We start from the raw sequence: 19,868 nt of genomic DNA on the forward strand, positions 1-19,868 counted from the left end.
AAGTTGTTTTTCTTAATAGTATAATTGAGTACACTGAAAATTCTAAGGAAAAAAGACTAGAACACATCAGGTTCTGGTGGCTTAACACCTGCAATCCTAGCTATTCGGGAAGAAGCTGAGATATGAAGATCAGAGTTTGAAACCAGCCGAGTCAGGGAAGTCCATGAGATGCTTATCTCTGATTAACCAGCAAAAAGCTGGAATTGACTGGAGACATAGTTTGAGTAGTAGAGTGGTAGACTTGAGTGAAAAGATCAACCCTGGGCTTGAGGTCCAGGGTTCAAGCCCCAGTACCAGAAAAAGAGGCTGGGCCCTGGTGGTTCATGCCTGTAATACTAACTACTCAAGAGGCTGAGATCTGAGGATGAAGGTTCAAAGCCAGCCCTGGGTAAGACAGTCCACAAGAAACCAGACCACCAGAAAACCAGAATTGGAGCTATGGCTCAAAGTAATAGAGTACTATCCTTGAGCAAAAAAGCTCAGGGATGGGTTGGGAATATGGCTTAGCAGTAGAGTGCTTGCCTAGCATGTATGAGGCCCTAGATTCAATTCTTCAGCACCACATAAACAGAAAAAAAATTACGGGAGTTTGGCCTGGTGGTTAAAGTGCTTGCCTAGCATGCATGAAGACCCGGGTTCGATTCCTCGGTACCACATACATAGAAAAAAGCCAGAAGTGGTGCTGAGGCTCAAGTGGTAGAGCTCTAGCCTTGAAAAAGTCCAAGGACAGTGCTCAGGCCCTGAGCTCAAGCCCAGGACTGGCAAAAAAAAAAAACAGAAAAAAATGGAAATGGCACTGTGGCTCAAGTGGTAGAGTGCTAGCCTTGAGTAAAAGAAGCTCAGGGGCAGTGCCCAGGCCCTGAGTTCAAGTCCCATGACTGACACAGTAAGGAAAGAAGAAAGGGAGGGGAGGATGGGAGGGGGAAGAAAAGAAGGAAGGAAGGAAGGAAGGAAGGAAGGAAGGAAGGAAGGAAGGAAAGAAGGAAGGAAGGAAGAAAAGAATAGAAAGGAAGGCAGGAGGGAAGGAAGGAAGACAGGGAAGGGGAAGGGAAAAGGGAAGAAGGGAAAGAAAATGGTGAGGGGGGATAAAATTGTATGGTCAATTTGAAAAACTGCTTGACAATTTCTCATAAAGGCAAACACCCTTATCATACAACCCAGCAATTTCACTCAGTAGGTGTTTGTTAAGAATAATGAAAATATATGTCCAAAGACAAGAATGTTCATGGCAGCTTAGTTCATTAGAGCCTCATATTGGAAACAACACAAATTTCAAGAATGTCTCTTAAGGCTCCAACTGATTATTGAAACCAGATAGTAATTTGAACAAAGAAATTTTATGTTAAAAATAACCCCCCCCCAATGGGGCTGGGAGTTTGGCCTAGTGGTAGAGTGCTTGCCTACTATACACGAAGACCTAGGTTTGATTCCTTGGTACCACATACATAGGTGCTGAGGCTCAAGTGGTAGAGCTCTAGCCTTGAGAAAAAAAGAACCCAAGGACAATGCTTAGGCCCTGAGTCCAAGGCCAGGACTGGCAATAAAAAAAATTAAATAAATAAATAACCCCCCCTAAACATTAACACAATCTTTTTAACTCTCATTTCCTACACAAAGAGCAGGAAATACTTCTCTCTTTTTCTATTCCTCCCTGTTTTAACCCTGTCATAGTAAAACAAATCCTTGCTAACACTTCATTGTAGCTTGCCTAGTTTACATGAGGCCCTGGTTTAATCCTCAGCACTGTAAAAGCAAATAAAAACTCTTGAATCTCTGTAAGGCTGAGGGAGTGTACCTAAATTGGACAAATTGGAAGGCATCCTCTCTGGAAATCTGGGATTCAAACTTTGTAGAAAACATGTAAGGTAATGTGGTAAAGCATGCTGGGTTGTCCAGGCCATTCCTGGTCTAGGGTCTCCAAGTAGGCAAGAAACATTCCTAGGCACAAATAGGTAGAGGCTAACAGGGTGTGCCCAGAACAGTGAAGTGGGCCAGGAACCTACTTGCAGGTAGAGAAGTGAAAGGCCTGAGAGGCATGCTATGCACATCTGGAGGACCACTGGAAATAAGCCTCCGGGAAGTTGGGTGGCCAGAGCTGGCAGATGACACAGTGGTCTGAGTGTCAGGACCTGTCACCTGGGATGTGGTGCAGAGTCCTCATGGCGATGTTTGTACCAAGGTGGGGCTCAGGTCCCACCAGGACTAATGTGTTGGGATATGCTAATGGACGTTTCCATGCCTATGCCTTTGGCAACAAAGCAGTAAGAGAAAAGCAAAACAGGAACTCAGGGCAAGAAGTTCCTCTCTCCAGTAGTGTCCCTTCTGCCATCTGCTGACAGAGCTCTACTTTGTTCTGACTGAAAGACGAGCCTCTTCAAAGGGTAGAGTGGGAGTTGAGCGTTAACCTACTTAGAACTGTCATGTGTGCCCACAGGTGTGATGAAAGAGCAAGCGCTGGATATTGAGTATGCAAGAGCATAGATGAATCCCCTAAAGAGCACACTGAACAAAGAATCCAAACACAAAGGGTAAACACTGATAGGTGAAATTCTATAACATGCAAGACTAAATACCAATTTGTGTCCCCTGAGGATGTGGACATGGGGTAGGTAGAACATGAAGGTTCATGTAATATAATAGAAGCCAATACCACAAGCCCAACATTTAATGAGGTTTTCTTTTTGAGTATGTGTGTGTGTGTGTGTGTGTGTGTGTGTGTGTGTGTGTGTGTGGTGTGTGTGTGTGTGTGTGTGTGTGTGTGTGTGTGTGTGGTGTGTGTGTGGTATGTACATGCTGGTACAGGGGTTTGGACTCACCTCATATTCTCTCTTAACTCCTTTTGTTTTGGCCAAGGCTGATGCTCTACCACTTGAACCACACATCCACTTCTGGATTTTTGCTGGTTAACTGGAGATAAAGACACTCTTGGGTGGTGCTGTGGCTCAACATGGCAGAGCACTAGCTTTGAGCTGAAGAGCTCAGAAATAGCACTCAGGCCCTAAGTTCAAGCCCCACACACACACAAAAAAAAGTGTGTGATTTTTTTGCCAGGCACAGTGGCTCACGCCTGTAATCCTAGCTACTCAGGAGCCTGAGATCTGAGGATCAAGGTTCAAAGCCAGCAAGGGCACAAAAGGACCTGAGACTCTTATCTCTAATTAACCTCTAGAAAACTAGGAAGTGGGGCTTGGCTCAAGGGTAGGGCACTAGCTTTGAGTTGAAGAGTTCAAGGACAACGTCCAGGCCCAGGGGTAGGGCAGTAGCCTTGAGCTGAAGAGCTCGGGGACAGTGCCCAGGCTGAGTTCAAGCCCAATGACCTAAAAAAAAAGTCTCTTGAAATTATCTGCCTGGGCTTGCTTCAAACTCAAATTCATATATCTCATGCCAAGCAAGCATTCCACCACTACATCACCTTCCCAGCTCTGTGTCTGTCTTAAATTTTCTGGTATGATTTATTTCAATCTGATTCATTCTTTTATCTTTCTTATGTTTGTTGAACCTAGCTTTATTTTCTCTCTTTTTCAGAACATTTTATTATTTTTTATTTTTCTGTTTATCCTTGAAAAAATCTTAATTACATCCTAAATCTGTTACAAACATGCAAATAAGCAATACAAATACAGCTATATTGCTGTACAAAATACTCATACAATTTCTTTTCTGTAGTGACTCTAAGATGTACTTAAAAACAATAGGAAGAATGTGACAGGGTATCAATGTATGTGAATTAATGCACCTTCTATCTGGCAAATATCATGTAACCCTTTTACTAATTACAATAAAAAAAATTAAAAAAAAAAAAACCAATAGGAAGAGGGCCGGGAGTTTGGCCTAGTGGTAGAGTGCTTGCCTAGCATGCACGAAGGCCCAGGTTCGATTTCTCGGTACCACATACATAGAAAAAAGCTGGAAGTGGCGCTGAGGCTCAAGTGGTTGAGCTCTAGCCTTGAGAAAATCCAAGGACAGTGCTCAGGCCCTGACCTCAAGCCCAGGACTGGCAAAAAAAAAAAAAAACAAAAAAAACATAGGAAGAGGACACCCACAGGAAGAGGATACTCATTAGAAGGGTACAAAGACTCTACATCATTGGAAAAAAAGATGATTTAGGATTATACAGAAAAAATTATAGGAAGATTTAATCCTAGCTACTCAGGAGGTTTACAGATCTGAGGATTGAGATTCGAAGCTAGCTCAGGCATCTAATTATGATTAATTAGAGATATTTCTAATTAATCATAAAATAAGTCAGAAGTGGAGCTGTGGCTTAAGTTGTAGAGTGCTAGTTACCTTGAGCAAAAGTTGCTCAGGGATAGTGCCCAGACCCAGAATTCAAGCCTCAGAAATAGCAAAATAAATAAATAAATAAATGAAAGAAAGAAAGAAAGAAAGAGAGAAAGAAAGAAAGAGAGAGAAAGAAAGAGGGGCTGGGAGTTTGGCCTAGTGGTAGAGTGCTTGCCTAGCATGTACGAAGACCTGGGTTTGATACCTCGGTACCACATACATAGGAAAAGCCAGAAGTGATGCTGTGGCTTAAGTGGTAGAGCTGTAGCCTTGAGAAAGCCCAAGGACAGTACTCAGGTCCTGAGTTCAAACCCCAGGACTGGCGAGAAGAAGAAGACGAAGACGAAGAAGAGGAGGAGGAGCAGTGGCAGAGGCAGAGACAGAGGCAGAAGAGGAGGAGGAGAAAAGATAAAAAAGAAAAATGGTCAAAATGCTTTTGGGGGAAAAAACAGTAGCAGGCCTTTGCTTGTGGGTCTCTCCTGTAATCCTAGCTCAGGAGGCTTAGATCTGAGGATCATGGTTCAAAGCCATCTGGGGCAGGGAAGTCTATGAGACTCTTATCTTCTAACCACAGAAAACTGGGGAAGAGCCAGGCCATGTGGCTCACGCCTATAATCCTAACTACTCAGGATGTTGATATCTGAGGATTGCAGTTCACAGCCAGCCTGGACACAAAGTCTGTGAAACTCTAATCTCCAATTAACCCCCAGAAAACTGGAAGTGGTGCTGTGGTGCAAGGGGTAGGGCTATAACCTTGAGCTGAAGAGCTCAGGGACAATGCCTGGGCCCAGAGTTCAAGTCCCACAAAAGACAAAAGAAAACTGGAGAAGAATAAAGTACAGACTTTTGAAGAGTTAAAAAAAAAACAAACAAAACATTTCAGGGCCAGAGTGCTTACCTAGCATGCATGAAGCCCTGGGTTTGATTCCTTAGTACCACATATACAGAAAAAGCTGGAAGTGTTGCTGTGGCTCAAGAGGTAGAGCACTAGCCTTAAGAAAGCCCAAGGACAAGCCAGACACGTGCGCGCGCGTGGCTCATGCCTGTAATCCTACCTACTCAGGAGGCTGAGATCTGAAGATCAAGGTTCAAAGCCAGCCTGGGGAACAAAAGAACTTGAGACTCGCCCTGAGTTCAATTCCCAGAATTGGCAAAAAAAATTACAAGTGTAATATTCTCTTAGAGATGAGAAAAAAACATCAGATTGATTATCTATGGCTATCTTAGCTACAGAACACAAAGAATTAGAGTGATGAGAATCCTAATGTTTGTAGATAACTGAGCTTAAAGTTTCTTCTTTCGAAAAATCCTTGTATAGCGAGGTGCTAGTGGCTCGCATCTGTAATCCTAGCTGCTCAGGAGGCTGAGAGCTGAGGATGGCTGTTCACAGCCTGCCCTGAATTAAAACCCCAGGACTGGCCAATATATACATACAGTATCTCAGGTCCTTTTATGCCTGGGCTGGCTTTGAACACTGATCCTCAGATCTCAGCCTCCTAAGTAGCTCAGTTACAAGTGTGAAAAATCAGTGCTCTGCTCCTTCAGGGCATATCACATCTAGTGTCAACAATGGGCCCCTCACCCTTCTTCCTATTGTATGTGGAACTGAGTTTCCAGAATGAGGGGTTTGGACAGAAGAAAGTATAGGATGGAATGGTAAACACCATGCAGGACTATAGAGGACTTTAGGTAGGAGATGAAAGAAAACTGTTGAGCTGAGAAAAGGCAGGCCTGTAACTATAAATATCTAGACTTTCTTGTGTGGCTGGCAAATAAATTCTGAAGACAATTCAAAATAAATATTCCAGAAGCATGGAATTATTGCATAAGTGAAATTAGCATATAGATTCCTAAAATAAGTTGGAAAGGCAAGATTTAATTTAGATCTTTTAGTAGGTCTGTTCCAGAAAAACACTATAATTCACTCATCAATATTATATTACTCTCCAAAAAATGGCTAATGAAAGAAAAACAATGCAACATAGTTCAAAGGAAAGGCTTGGTTTCAGAATATAGGTTCAGCTGAATCATGTCACCACTCAAAAAAAGGCATCAAAGCTTTATGCTGTTATGAAGAAACATTGTGGAAGAAAAAAATTGTGGTGAGGAATCAAAATTTGAGTATAAATCATGGTTGGTTAATCCTTTGAAGAAAATATGCAGAACCTAAAAATGTCACATTCCAACATGAAACTAAAGCTGAAAAGTTTGCTCTTTTCTTATGAAAACTTGCTCTTTTGCGTGTGTGTATGTGTGTGTGTGTGTGTGTGTGTGTGTGTGTGTGTGTGTATGTGTGTGTGTGTGTGTGTGTTAGTCTTAGGGCATGAACTCAACAGTTCCATGTTCTTGCTTAGCTCTTTAGCTCTTTTACTCAAGGATGGCGCTCTACCATTCGAGCAATACATTAACTTCTAACTTTTGCTAGCTAATTTGCGGTAAAATCTCTCAGCTATTTCTGTCCAATCTGGCTCTGAACTGTGAGCCTCAGATCTCAGCCTCCTAAGTAGCAGGCATTACCTACTGGCACCCAGCAAATCTCAAGTTTCTTGAAGGGTCACAGAGTTTAGAACAGAAGCCATACTTTTCCATTTGGAAGGTAAAAGAATTATGATTATAAGATTATCTGAGCTCCAAAGGGGATTAGGAATTTTCAGCTAGATTGCTTCATACTTTAGAATGTTTATAGCTTTGACAAGTCTTAAAAAGGAGGGGGGGCACTAAACTTGTACATTCTGAGTTATCCCAAAGAGTTAGCAGCCACTATCCTTACCCACTAAACAAGTATACCACAGTTCTCCAGTAGCTCTTCCCAATACAGGGTTCCCTGATCATAATATAGCAGCTGTCACTTCCTCAGTGCTAAGTCCACAGCCATCTTCTAGAATGTCATCAATTCCTCTAACAGCAAATTCATCCTCAAACTAGTATGTGCATCATTGGGGACATGCAGGATAATCATGACAGCCTTTTCATATTATTGAGTTTGTAGAACATTATGCATAGTAACTGCTATACAGTTAATTCAGAAGTATACTTTAACAAAAGTCTTATTAAAAAGAATCTGAATAGTGTCACAAAAATTCAATGGGGGAAAAGTCTTTTCAACAACTAGATATCCACAACAAAAGAATGAAGTTCAATTTCCACCAGCACATATCAAATAAAAAATGAACTAAAATGTCTGAATGCTAGTGGTTAATGACTTAAATTTTTTTTGTCAGACCTAGGGCTTGAACTCAGGGCCTGAGCACTGTCCTTGAGCTTTCTCAAGGCTACCACTCTACCACTTGAGCCACAACACCACTTCCAGCTTTTTTTCTGTGTATGTAGTACAGAGGAATCAAACCTAGGGCTTCATGCATGCTAGGCAAGCAGTCTATCACGAGGCCATGCTCCCAGCTCCTTGGTTCATCATTTTAATTCAGTTAATTCAGGAGGCTAAGATCTGAGGACTGATAATAACAGCTGATCCGACAAGGCAAATCTGAGACTCTTCTATCTGATTAACCATCAAAAAAGCTGGAATAGAAGGCATGGTAGAGAGTCAGCCAAAAAAGTCAAGTGCTATGGCACAAGTGGTAGAGATCTAGCCTTGAGAAAGCCCAAGGACTGAGCTCAGGCGCTGAGTTCAAGCCCTAGGACTGGCAAAAAAAAAAAAAAAAAAAAAAGTCAAGGAAGAAGCCCTGAGTACTGGCACAAAATAAATAGAAACAAATAACAAATAAAAGAACCAACTGGATCAAAGACAAAAAGGAACTAAAACTGTTAAATTCTTAAAGAAACAAAGGAGAAAATCTTTGTGACCTTGGATTAGGTTTTGTCATATTAAGACCTTAAATATGATAGAAAAAGTTTAAGTGGTAAAAAGTAAATTGGAATTCATCAAAACAAAAACACTGTTGTGCTTCATAGGACAGGAAAACTCACAAAATGGAAGAACTGGTACACAGAATAAAGCACTCTTAAAATTAATCAATTAAAGCTGGGTGTGGTGGCTCATATCTGTAATCCTAGCTACTCAGGAGGCTGAGATCTGAGGATCAAGGTTCAAAGCCAGCCCGGGCACAAAAGGACCTGAGGCTCTTATCTCCAATTAACCTATAGAAAATGGTGGCTCAAGGGTAGGGCAGTAGCCTTGAGCTGAAGAGGTCAGGGACAGCGGCCAGGCCCAGAGTTCAAGCCCCATACCAACAAAAAAAAAATTAGTCAATTAAGCACTGGTGGCTTAGGCCTGTAATCCTAGCTACTAAGGAGGCTGAGTTCTGAGGATCACAGTTTAAAGCCAGCCCAGGCACAAAAGTGAGACTCTTATCTCAACTGCCAGAAAATCAGAAGTGGTGATGTGACTCAAAGTGGTAGAGTGCTAACCTTGAGCTGAAGAGCTCAGGGACAGCACCCATGCCCTGAGTTCAAGCCCTATGACTGAAGAAAAAAAAAAAGAAATACAAACTAAAAGACAGCTTATAGGGCCGGGAACCTAGTAGTAGGGTGCTTACCTAGCATGCACAAAACACTGTGTTCAATTTCCTGGAATCACATACACAGAAAAAGCCAGAAGTGGTGCTGTAGCTCAAGTGGCAGAGTGATAGTCTTGAGTAAAATGTGTCCAAGGACAGTGCCCAGGCCCTGAGTTCAAGCCCCAGGACTGACAAAAAAAGGCAGTTTATATATACAAATACATATATGCACATATATATGTATATATATAATATACACATATACCCAGTGTACATCCAAAATCTCATGTCCTTGAGATCAATTCCTACAAAGTACTTCAGGGTATCTCACACACACAAAAAAGACTTACAGATAAAAGTTTTAGCAAGGATTTATTTTAGGGGTTTGAAGGCCTGGCTGAGGTCGCAGAGCACCAGCCAACTGAGTTCGGGTCACAGTCTCAGACCAAAAAAAAAAAAAAAAAGAAAGAATTTATGTTGGTATATCAGGATTAAAGTAAGGAGACATAGAAAAAGACACCTGTTTTCTGCTTCTCTTGCAGAAAATGGGAGTTTAAGACTCAAAATGATGGTTGTTATCTGCTGCCATTATTCTTTCTGAGCTAGGAAAATACATGTAGTCATAAAATTTAGTAACCTTCCAGCCACTACAGAAATGGTTCTGGGTAGCTAAGATGGGTGATATTTATTATTTTAAAATAAGATGTCTCTAGAAATGTAACACAGGGGCAATAGGTAGGCTTCCTTTTCTCACACATGCTTCCTATCTGCTTTCTCACCTACCTTTTGGTAGGTTTTTATTATTTACAAGAGGGTAGATTTAGGTATCCCCTTTAAGGTCTTCCAGTACTTTGGGTCTAACTTTGAATCTAAAATTAGATATAGTAGGAAGGAGACTTGAAAAACTTTTCATTTGCTTTCTTTTTGTTTTTATTTTTTGTCATTACTGGACCTCACACTGTTGCTTGGCTTTTTCATTCAAGGCTGGTTTTCTACCACTTGAGCCATACCTCCACTTCTGGGCTTCACGCTGATTAATTGGGATTTTCTGATTGGGATTGCTCCAAACCAGGATCCAGGAATCTCAGATCTCTGCTTCCTGACTAGCTAGGATTATAGGCATAAACCACCAGAGTCCAGCAAGCTTACATACTTTTACATATATAAATACATATATATATGTAAAATTGCTATCTTGCAAATGGAATGTCATGGTTTAATCAGCAACATTGTTTTTCTTTCTTATTAGTACATAAAGTAATACAACGCCTAATGAATGATACCTGAAATTCTTTTTTTTTTCCCCCAGTTCTAGGCCTTGAACTCAAGGCCTGAGCACTGTCCTTGGACTTTCTCAAGACTAGAGCTCTACCACTGTAACCCCAGCACCATTTCTGGCTTTTTCTATGTATATGTGGTACGGAGGAATCAAACCTGGGTCTTCGTGCATGCTAGGCAAGCATTCTACCACTAGGCCAAACTCCCAGCCCTGATACCTGAAATTCTGTAAAATGTTAGGAGTGTGGAAGATTGCATGAATTGAGAAAATGTATTATTACCTGGCACCATTAAGATCCTACTTGACCTAATAGCCATTAACTTTCAATATCACACACATATTTCTCTCATCTTGTTAAAAAATATATCTTTAAGCTCACTTGAAATGCCTTTATTCTCTAGCTTCCTTTACAAATTTGGTTGTTTACTGTAATGTATTTTTTTCCCACTGTTTTCCTCAGTCTATTGCAATTCATTCTCAACACTAACTTCACTACTGAAACTGCTCTTGACAAGTGATCAGTTAAATTCTACTTGAAAAATTATAATTGTCTCCCTGCCCCTCCTTCTTTATCCTTGCTATATTTGAAATACTTCATCCTTATGGTTTCTAGAACATCAACATCTCATTGAAACAGCTCTGAATTTCCCTTTATTAGACTATCCCCTCTGTTCTATCTTAAAACATCAGAGCACTCAAGCATTTGGCCTTGGACCTTTCCTCCTGGAAATGTGTTCTGATTTCATAAGTACTTTGGCTTTATTTTATTTTGGTGTATAATGGGGTGGTAATGGGGTTTTGAACTCAGAGACACACACTTGCAGGCCAGGTGCCCCCCCCCCTTTCTCTCTCTCTTCTTGTTGGTCATGGGGCTTAAACTCAGGGCCCAGACATGGTTCCTGAGCTCTTTTGCTCAAGGCTAGTGCTCTAACACTTTGAGCCACAGCTCCACTTTCAGTTTTTGAGTGGTTAATTGGAAATAAGACTCTCTGAGGGACCTTTTTTGCTCAGACTGGCTTTGAGCCACAATCCTCAGATCTCAGCTTCCTAAGTATCTAAGATTATAGGCTTGAGTTACCAGCACCAGATCCTTTCTTGGTTTGAAATATTATTTGTGTAATACTGGCTGACAAATCTCCACATTTCCAGCTGTCATTCCCTCTCAAGACTTGAATCCTTACATCTATTTAAGCTCTTTCAGTATATCTAACATGTTTCATAGGTCCAAACCAAACCAAACTCCTAATTCCTATCCCCAACTTAACACTTTTTTTTTTTTTTTGCCAGTCCTGGGCTTGGGCTCAAGGCCTGAGCAGTGTCCTTGGGCTTTCTCAAGGCTATAGCTCTACCACTTGAGCCATAGCACCACTTCTGGCTTTTTCCTATATATGTGATACTGAGGAATCGACCCCGGGTCTTTGTGCATGCTAGGCAAGCACTCTACCACTAGGCCAAACTCCCAGCTCAACTTAACACTTTTCAATTAGTTGACCAGTTCAGTGTATCATCACACACTTGGTTATACAAGCCGAAATGTTTATTTTCCTTTATCTCATAGGGTACACAACATATTTTATCATAATGTATATTCTTATTTCTTTCCTGAGTCTCCACATACTACTGTGGTAAACACTGTGAATTACAAGAAAAGGGGAAATTATCCGTAGTTTCATCTCTGCAAATGCGTCATGGAACCTGTCTATGCCCAAGGTCTTAAATCTATTTATCTCCTTGGGGAGACTGACACCTTAAGAATCCCCTCAAGATTTGTTTCAAATCATAGGTTATCACTAAAGATTTAATGGTTCTGAGTACTCATGGAGGAGAAGATACTTGTTTTTGCTGGTCCTATCCTTGTGCTTTTGTGCTCAAGGGTAGTGCTCTACCACTTGACCCACAGTTCCACTTTCTGCTGTTTGTGGTTAACTGGAGATAAGTCTCAGGGACCTTCTTGACCTGACTGGTTTGGCACCTTAATCTCAGTCTCCTGAGTACCTAGGATTACAGGCATGAGCCATTGATGACCAGCAACTTGCTTGTTTTTATGGCATGCTGATCCAATTCTCAGCCTGTGCCCACAAAGCTTTTCTGGCCTCTCAAAAGGCACTAGTGCTCATATCCTTAACAATCACCTCCAACCTGAACACTAGTAGCTCATAGTCAGAATCCTATCTACTTAGGAGGCTAAGATTGGGAGAATCATAGTTGAGAACAGCCTGGGCAGAAAAGTATTCCAGTTCAGGAGATCTTGACACAGTGGTGTTCACCTGTTATCCTAGCCTAAAATAGGCAGATCACAGTCTAGGCATGTGATCTGGACAAGAAGACCCTATCAAAAACAGCCCTTGCTGGATGCCAGTGGCTCATGCCTGTAATCCTAGCTACTCAGGAGGCTGTTATCGGAGGATTCCGGTTCAAAGCCAGCCTGGACAGAAAAGTCCATGAGAGTCTTATCTCCCATTAACCACCAGAAAACCAGAAGTGGTGCTGTGGCTCAAGTGGTAGGTAGAATGCTAGCCTTGAGCTGAAGAGCTCAGGGCCAGCACCCAGGTCCAGAGTTCAAGCCCCACAACTGACAGAAAAAAACAAACAAACAAACCCAGAAACAAAAAAGAATCAAGAATCCTCTTCTAGTACAAGCCCTATTAAGAAACCAAGAGCTTTTTGATGCCAAATTTTTATGAACATTAGGGATGTGAATTATCACTAGCAAGAGCTCTTCTTCATTTTCCATGCTTCCCCTGCTTTTACTTCTTTGGAGTCAGATATCTTTAAATGACCAGATAGGGCATCTGGGAAGGAAGGTTTCCACTGATCTCAGTTTAATGGCATTACCAGGTTGGATCTCTAGTTGATCTTACTGTTATCCTCTTCAAGCCTAAACTGATTTTTCAGTCTTAGGCTATAATTTTATGGTGGCAATACTTCCCCTGTCTGGCTTTGCTGTGACTTCTGATAGCTATTATTAGAAGTCTGTCTTATAATTTAGACTTAACATTCTCCAGTTAATTTTTGCCCTAAATATGTAACATGATATATTCTCTTAGTAAAATAATACTCTGTGGAGTAAATGCTTCTTACAGAGTGTAGAAATTTATTGGGAGTGATGAATGTTGAGTGGTCTCCTGAATAATATTAATTCCTTTCATCTATCACTGCTTACATATGACTACTTAACTCTTTAAAACCAGGCCTCCCAACTCCCAAATTGTATGCAGTATTTTACTCTGGTGTGGTCTGTTTATATGACCAAAACTTGACAAAAATGTTCAATTAAAGATGAAGATGATGGTTTCAAATACATCTTTCTTCTCTTTTTAGAGAGCAAAGTCAGCTTGAATGATGGTCCAGTTACACTTCTGAGATTTTCATCAGAAATGTAATACAAGCTTACCTCCAAAGCTAGCAGTGTTTTAGCAGAAGCTGGTCAGGTAATTAAAGCAATAGGCCCTGGAGAAGTTATTAAAATCTGGTTAGGTAGATGACACCAGAAGTTAGTGTACACAGTGTTTTAATACTTGTGTGCTAATCTAAAAGTTTTCTAATGTTCTCAACAAGAAAGGCAACTATATCTATTACCTACTAGGATATTTCAAGGACTAAAAGGCCATATTGTGGTGCTATGGTAGGTTTTTCCAGAGATTTCTAAGATATTTTTCAATGGACATTTTCTACCCCACTTCCTTCAGGTCTCCCAAGAACGTGGTAGATGGCCTCCAAAGGCAGGTCCCTGCAGGGCCCAGGGCTCTGGCCTCATAGAGTTCCCTGTGCCATGGCCCTCAGGTCAACAGCAATGCCGCGGCTGGCATCTTGGTGAGTCCTGGCACCTAAGCTTGATCACTTCATCCATTCCATTCTCATTGGCGTCCAAGGGTGGGATCAGGCGGCTGATTCCTTGAAAGAGCTCTTTGATATTAACCGCATCCTTAGCACTTGTTTCAACCACGATGGCACCAATGGATTGCGCATATTCCTCAGCATCCTTCAGAGACACCTGCCTCATATCCGAGAGGTCACATTTGTTTCCAGCAATAGCTATTACAATATTTTCTGGGCCATGTTCTTTCAGTTGTTTTACCCATTTCTTCAAGGTCTGAAATGAATCCTGTTTGGTAATATCATACACTAGGACAGCCGCGGCCGATCCTCGGTAGTACAAGGGAGCCAGGGAGTGAAACCGCTCCTGACCCGCGGTGTCCCAGATGAGGAACTTGTGAAGCTCGTTTCCATAAGGCACCGTTTTGGTCATAAAAGATGCCCCAATGGTGGGATGGACTTTGTGCTCAAAGTTATCCTCGGCAAATCGACGCGCGATGCTGGACTTCCCGACCCCCGTGTCCCCGAGGAGACACACTTTGAGCTCTCGGATTGTCAACATGTGCCAGGGCGGGCCGGCGGGTGGACCAGATGCTGACTTCCTGGGCGGGGCCAGCCGCCACGTGCTGCCCGTTGGCTCCTCCCAGGCGCTGACCCCTGGCACGCCATGGCCAAGGTCGCGGTCGCCTGGAGGTTTTGTTGAGAATGTTTGCATCAGTCAGTGTTCATAAGGCATTTTTGGTCCGTAGTTTTGTTTTCTTGTTTTGTCATGTCTTTGTCTGGCTTTGGTATCCAGGTTAATGCTGGCCTCCTAGAATATTAAGTTCTTTCATGGTCCGTTCTTCCAAAAAGATTTGGAAGGATTGGTACTTGTTCTGTAAACGTTTTGCACAATTACCCAGTGAAGCCGGAGCCTTTGCTTCTCAGAGATGTTCAATCTCATCGCTGGTTTCATTGCAGGACAGTTCTCTAGGTATCCTTAGACTGATATCATCCCCTCAAGCATAAATGTAGAATGTATGGGGAGGGCAGCATCCTGAGGTAACAAGCTGGAAATAAATCTTAACACTTCTTAGCTCATCCTGTCACTAACCCTCAGGGTATGAATCCCAGGCCATGCTGCTTTCCGGAGTGACAGACAGGCAAGCCTCCCTCACCCTGGGAAGCTGTCCTGAGACTTGAGGGTCAGCTTACCCTGAATGGAAAGGTTTTGTCACCCCTTGCTGCCTATCTCTAATAAATTCATCTGCTGGTGCAGCTTGTTTGATGTGCAAGCACACTCTTTTCACAAAACACATGCAAAGCCAGTATCCAATTAAGAGATGCATTGTCTACAGATGAATTCTGCTCTCCTAGTCTTCCATGATTTGGTCTTGGTACAACTGTTTCTAGGTATTTGTTCATTCATGAAGGTCATTCAGTTTTGGTCATATACTTGTCCTTTGTATTTCTGCGCAATTTTTAGTCCTATCTCTATTTCTGAGTTTAGTAATTTGAGTGTTCTTCCCAAGTGTTTATTATTTATCCTTACTTTAATCTTATTTCCTTCCTTCTGCAAGCTTTTTTTTTCTTTTTCTAGTTCCTTCAGTTGAAAAGTTACTGATTTGGGATTTTTAGTTTACAATGTAAGCTGTGAATTCCTCTCTTAGCAATGCTTTACTGTTTCCCTTAAGTTTTATTCTGTCTTTTTATCAATCTGTATTTTCTAATTTCCTTTGTGATTTTTTTTTATCTTTATTAGCTTAATGTGTTGGTTTCCACAAACTTGTGGATTTAACAGTTTTACTACTTTTTTTTTTTTTTTGCCAGTCCTGGGCTTGAGCTCAGGGCCTGAGCACTGTTCTTGGACTTTCTCAAGGCTGGAGCTCTACCACTTGAGCCTCAGCACCACTTCCGGCTTTTTTCTATGTATGTGGTACAGAGGAATCGAACCTGGGTCTTCATGCATGCTAGGCAAGCACTTTAACCGCTAGGCCAATCTCCCGGCCCCAGTTTTACTACTTTTACTGATTTCTAATTGCATCCACTTGTGGTTGGAGAAGATACTTGGCAAATTATTTTTCATGTACAGAGATCTGTAAGGACCAGTGACTCACACTGGCAACTTGGGAGGCTGAGATCTGGATGTGGTTTTTTTCTAATTTTTTTGTCAGTCATGGGACTTGAACTCATGAGGCTTAGATGCTGTTCCTGAGCTCTTTAGCCCAAGGCTACCTCCTTACCCCTTGAGCCACAGCACCACTTCTGGTTTTCTGGTGGTTAATTGGAGATAAGAGTCTCATGGACTTGCAGGGGCACAGTGGCTCACACCTGTAATCCTAGCTACTCAGGAGGCTGAGACTCTTATCTTCAATTAACTTCTAGAAAATGGGAAGTGAGGCTTGGCTCAAGGGTAGGGTGGTAGCCTTGAGCTGAAGAGCACAGGAACAGCGCCCAGGCCAAGTTCAAGCCCCAATGACCCACAAAAAAAAAATTGAGATTCCATCTCCAAAATAACTAGCAAAAAGTGGGGATGGAAGTGGGACTCAATTGGCAGAATACCAAAAGTAAGCTTCTGTACCATCAAAAGAAGAAATATGTGGTTTAACTTGTAGTCTGTCTTGAACAATGTGCTCTTTGTGCTTAGGAAAAATCTGTTGTTGGTGTTAAGGGTGCTATATGTCTGTCTGATACAGTTGACAACTGGTTTCATTTTCCTTTTCTGAAAAATTTATAGTAAAAATAAAACGCTACAGAACCCTAAGCAAGTTCTTAAAGACTGCAAGCTTACCCTCAAAGTCCAGCTTACTATAATCCCCAGTTTAATTCCAAACTTAGTAAAGCCTATTATAAAACCAGTTGAGCACTGGACTCTAACCTCTGAAATGAACCAAAATCAGAAACTCTTGAATGCCAATCTGTTGAAACTAAAAATTTCCACACATGAAATGAGTTGTAAATGAAATATAGCTATACTAACAATATTGTATAAAATTACCTTCAGATGAGAATATGTATACTTAAGACAGAAATGTATTTTACATTTAGATGTTATAATATGTATGCAGTGCAAATATTCTGAAATTTGAGATCAGGAATCCAAAACATTCCTGGTATCATTATTTAAGAGTTGCTAAATGTGTATTCAGTCCAACAATATTAACATCAGTAAGAAAACTTTATAGTGTAATGGTTAATAAATAAGCACTGCAGAAGGGCATGTCTAATCTGAAATCTTTTTGGTAGTACTAGTGTGAACTAAGGGGCCTCTCCCTTGCTAGATTGTGCTTTACCACTGGAGTCGAACTCTATTTTACTTTATTCTCAGGGTTTTTCTTTCATTTCTTTTTTTTTTTTTTTTGTCAATTGTGGAGCTTGAACTCTGGGGCCTGGGCTCTGGCCCTGAACTCTTCAGCTCAAGGCTACTGCCCTACCCCTGGACTTGGGCATTGTCCCTGAGCTCTTCAGCTCAAGGCTACCACCCTAGTCCTTGAGCCATAGCCCCACTTCTGGTTTTCTAGTGGCTAATGGGAGGTAAGAGTTTCAGGTCTTTAGTGCCCAGGCTGGCTTTGAACTTTGATCCTCAGATCTCAGCCTTCTGAGTAGCTAGGATTATAGGTGTGAGTCACCAGGCCCAACTTCTCAGGGTCTTTTTTTTTTTTTATCAGGGCCAACCTGACCTACAATTTTATTATGTATACTTCCCATGCATCTGGGATAACAGCCACATTTGCCCATCCTTTCATTAGTTGAGAAGGGGGGTCTCATTTAATTTTTGCTCAAGTGAGCCCTGAGCCACAATTCTCCCAATCTCAGATTCCTGAATAGCTAGGATTAGAGGAATGAGCCCCTGTGCCAACTGGAATCTATGCAACCAGACCTTTTTTCCCCCCAGTCCTAGGACTTGAACTCAGGGCCTGGGCACTGTCCCTGAGCTTCTTTTGCTCAAGGCTAGCACCCTACCACTTGACCTACAGGGCCACTTCTGGTCTTTTCTATTTGGTACTGGTGAATCGAACCTAAGGCTTCATGCATGCTAGGCAAGCACTCTACCACTAAGCCACATTCCTAGCCCTGTTTAACTCTTTAAGCCTCAGTTCCCTTAACTGTGAGGACTTATCATGCTAAGTCTTTAGCACAGAACCTGGCTCTCTGCAAATGGACAAGTGTTTTCACAAGTTTCCCAGTGTCCATAAGAATATCAGATAAGAGGGCTGGGAGTTTGGCCTAGTGGTTAAAGTGCTTGCCTAGCATGCACAAAGACCCGGGTTCAATTCCTTGGTACCACATACATAGAAAAAAGCCGGAAGTGGTGCTGAGGCTCAAGTGGTACAGCTCTAGCCTTGAGAAAGTCCAAGAACAGTGCTCATGCCCTGAGCTCAAGCCCAGGACTGGCAAAAAAAAAAAAAAAAGAATATCAGATAAGGAATGTGGCCTAGTGGTAGAGTGTGCTTGCCTAGCATGGACGAAGACCCAGGTTTGATTCCTTGATAAGACATACACAGAAAATGACAGAAGTGGTGCTGTGGCTGAAGTGGTAGAGCACTGGCCTTGAGGAATGCCCAAGGACAGTGCACAGGCCCCGAGTTCAAGCTCTAAAGTGCTTACCTTCCAGGTGATATCTCTATCATTTCTCATGTCCTCTTTGGTGATGTTTGCGATTAAGGACTCCACTGTCTTCTGAAATGGATTGAGATTTCTCTCCATTACGTTTAGATTTTCTTTAAAATGTTCTGTATGGGTATTTTTTTTGGGGGGAGGGAAATGGGTACCAAGGCATGTGAAAGGGTATCAATGTATGTGAATTAATGCACCTTCTATCTGGCAAATATCATGTAACCCTTTTACTAATTACAATAAAAAAAATAAAAAAAAATAAAAAAAATAAAACTACATTCACAAATGATTACAAAAAAAAATTTTTTTTTCTTAACTGGAGGTATGGCTCAAAGGATAGAGTACTTGTCCAGCAAACATGAGGCTCTGAGTTCAAATTAAAACCAAAAAAATTTACAAAATTTCCTTTTCTTGGTATATACCCAGGAGCATCAATGCTAGATTTCAGTGTGTGAATATTATTTCATCTATATTTTCCGTATCTAATATTTACACTTTGACTTTCTCTTCCTCTAAAAATCTCATTGAAGCCAGGTGCCAGTGGCTCATACTTGTAATCCTAGTTACTCAGAAGGCTGAGATCTGAGGATCATGGTTCAAAATCAGCCCCAGCGCTAAAGTCTGTGAGACTCTTACCTCCAGTTAACCACCAAAAAACTGGATATGGGGGCCGGGAGTTTGGCCTAGTGGTTAAAGTGCTTGCCTAGCATGCATGAAGACCCGGGTTCGATTCCTTGGTACCACATACATAGGAAAAAGCCAGAAGTGGTGCTGAGGCTCAAGCGGTAGAGCTCTAGCCTTGAGAAAGTCCAAGGACATTGCTCAGGCCCTGAGCTCAAGCCCAGGACTGGCAAAAAAAAAAAAAAAAAAAAAAAAAAAAAAACCTGGATATGATGCTGTGGCTCAAATGATAAAGCACTAGCCTTAGCTGAAGAGCTCAGGGACAGCACCCAGGCCCAAAGTTCAAGTCTCATATTCTTCTAACTAGAACAAACCAAGTTAAGTGAGGCAAGCCAAGATCAGAAACAATGCACGTTCTCTCTGATACATGGAAATTAGATATAAAATACATTGGGATATGACAGATTACACAGGATTCTAGATAGTGAGACCAAAAGAGAATAATTTTTAGGAGAAAATCACAAAGGTGCAATGCCTAAGTGCCTCTTCATATTTATTTAAAATAATATACATACTGAAATGTACCCCAAAGCTATGGAAACAAGACTTTTTCAAATTTGTTTTTTCTTTATGATTTGTATTCTTTACCTTATATACAGTGTACTCATGTGCATATTTGTGGGAGAGTAGGGGGAAGAGCATAGAATCCAAGGAAAAAGGGTGAAAAAGTACAGCAGTGGAGTGCACTGGGCATTGATGAAAGAGAACTCTCCAGCTGGACACTGGTGGCTCTTATCTGTAATCCTAGCTACTCAGGA

At 41.6% G+C, this 19,868-nt stretch overlaps 1 pseudogene; it reads right to left on the reverse strand.

The window, feature by feature from the left end:
• Positions 1-13,091: 13,091 nt before the first annotated feature.
• On the reverse strand, positions 13,092-14,433 carry LOC150062023 (ras-related protein Rab-31 pseudogene; annotated as a pseudogene).
• Between the last annotated feature and the right edge of the window lie 5,435 nt (positions 14,434-19,868).

Source organism: Megascapheus bottae, chromosome 6, assembly GCF_031878675.1.
Source record: "Megascapheus bottae isolate mThoBot1 chromosome 6, mThoBot2.hap1, whole genome shotgun sequence".
Lineage (NCBI taxonomy): Eukaryota > Metazoa > Chordata > Mammalia > Rodentia > Geomyidae > Megascapheus > Megascapheus bottae.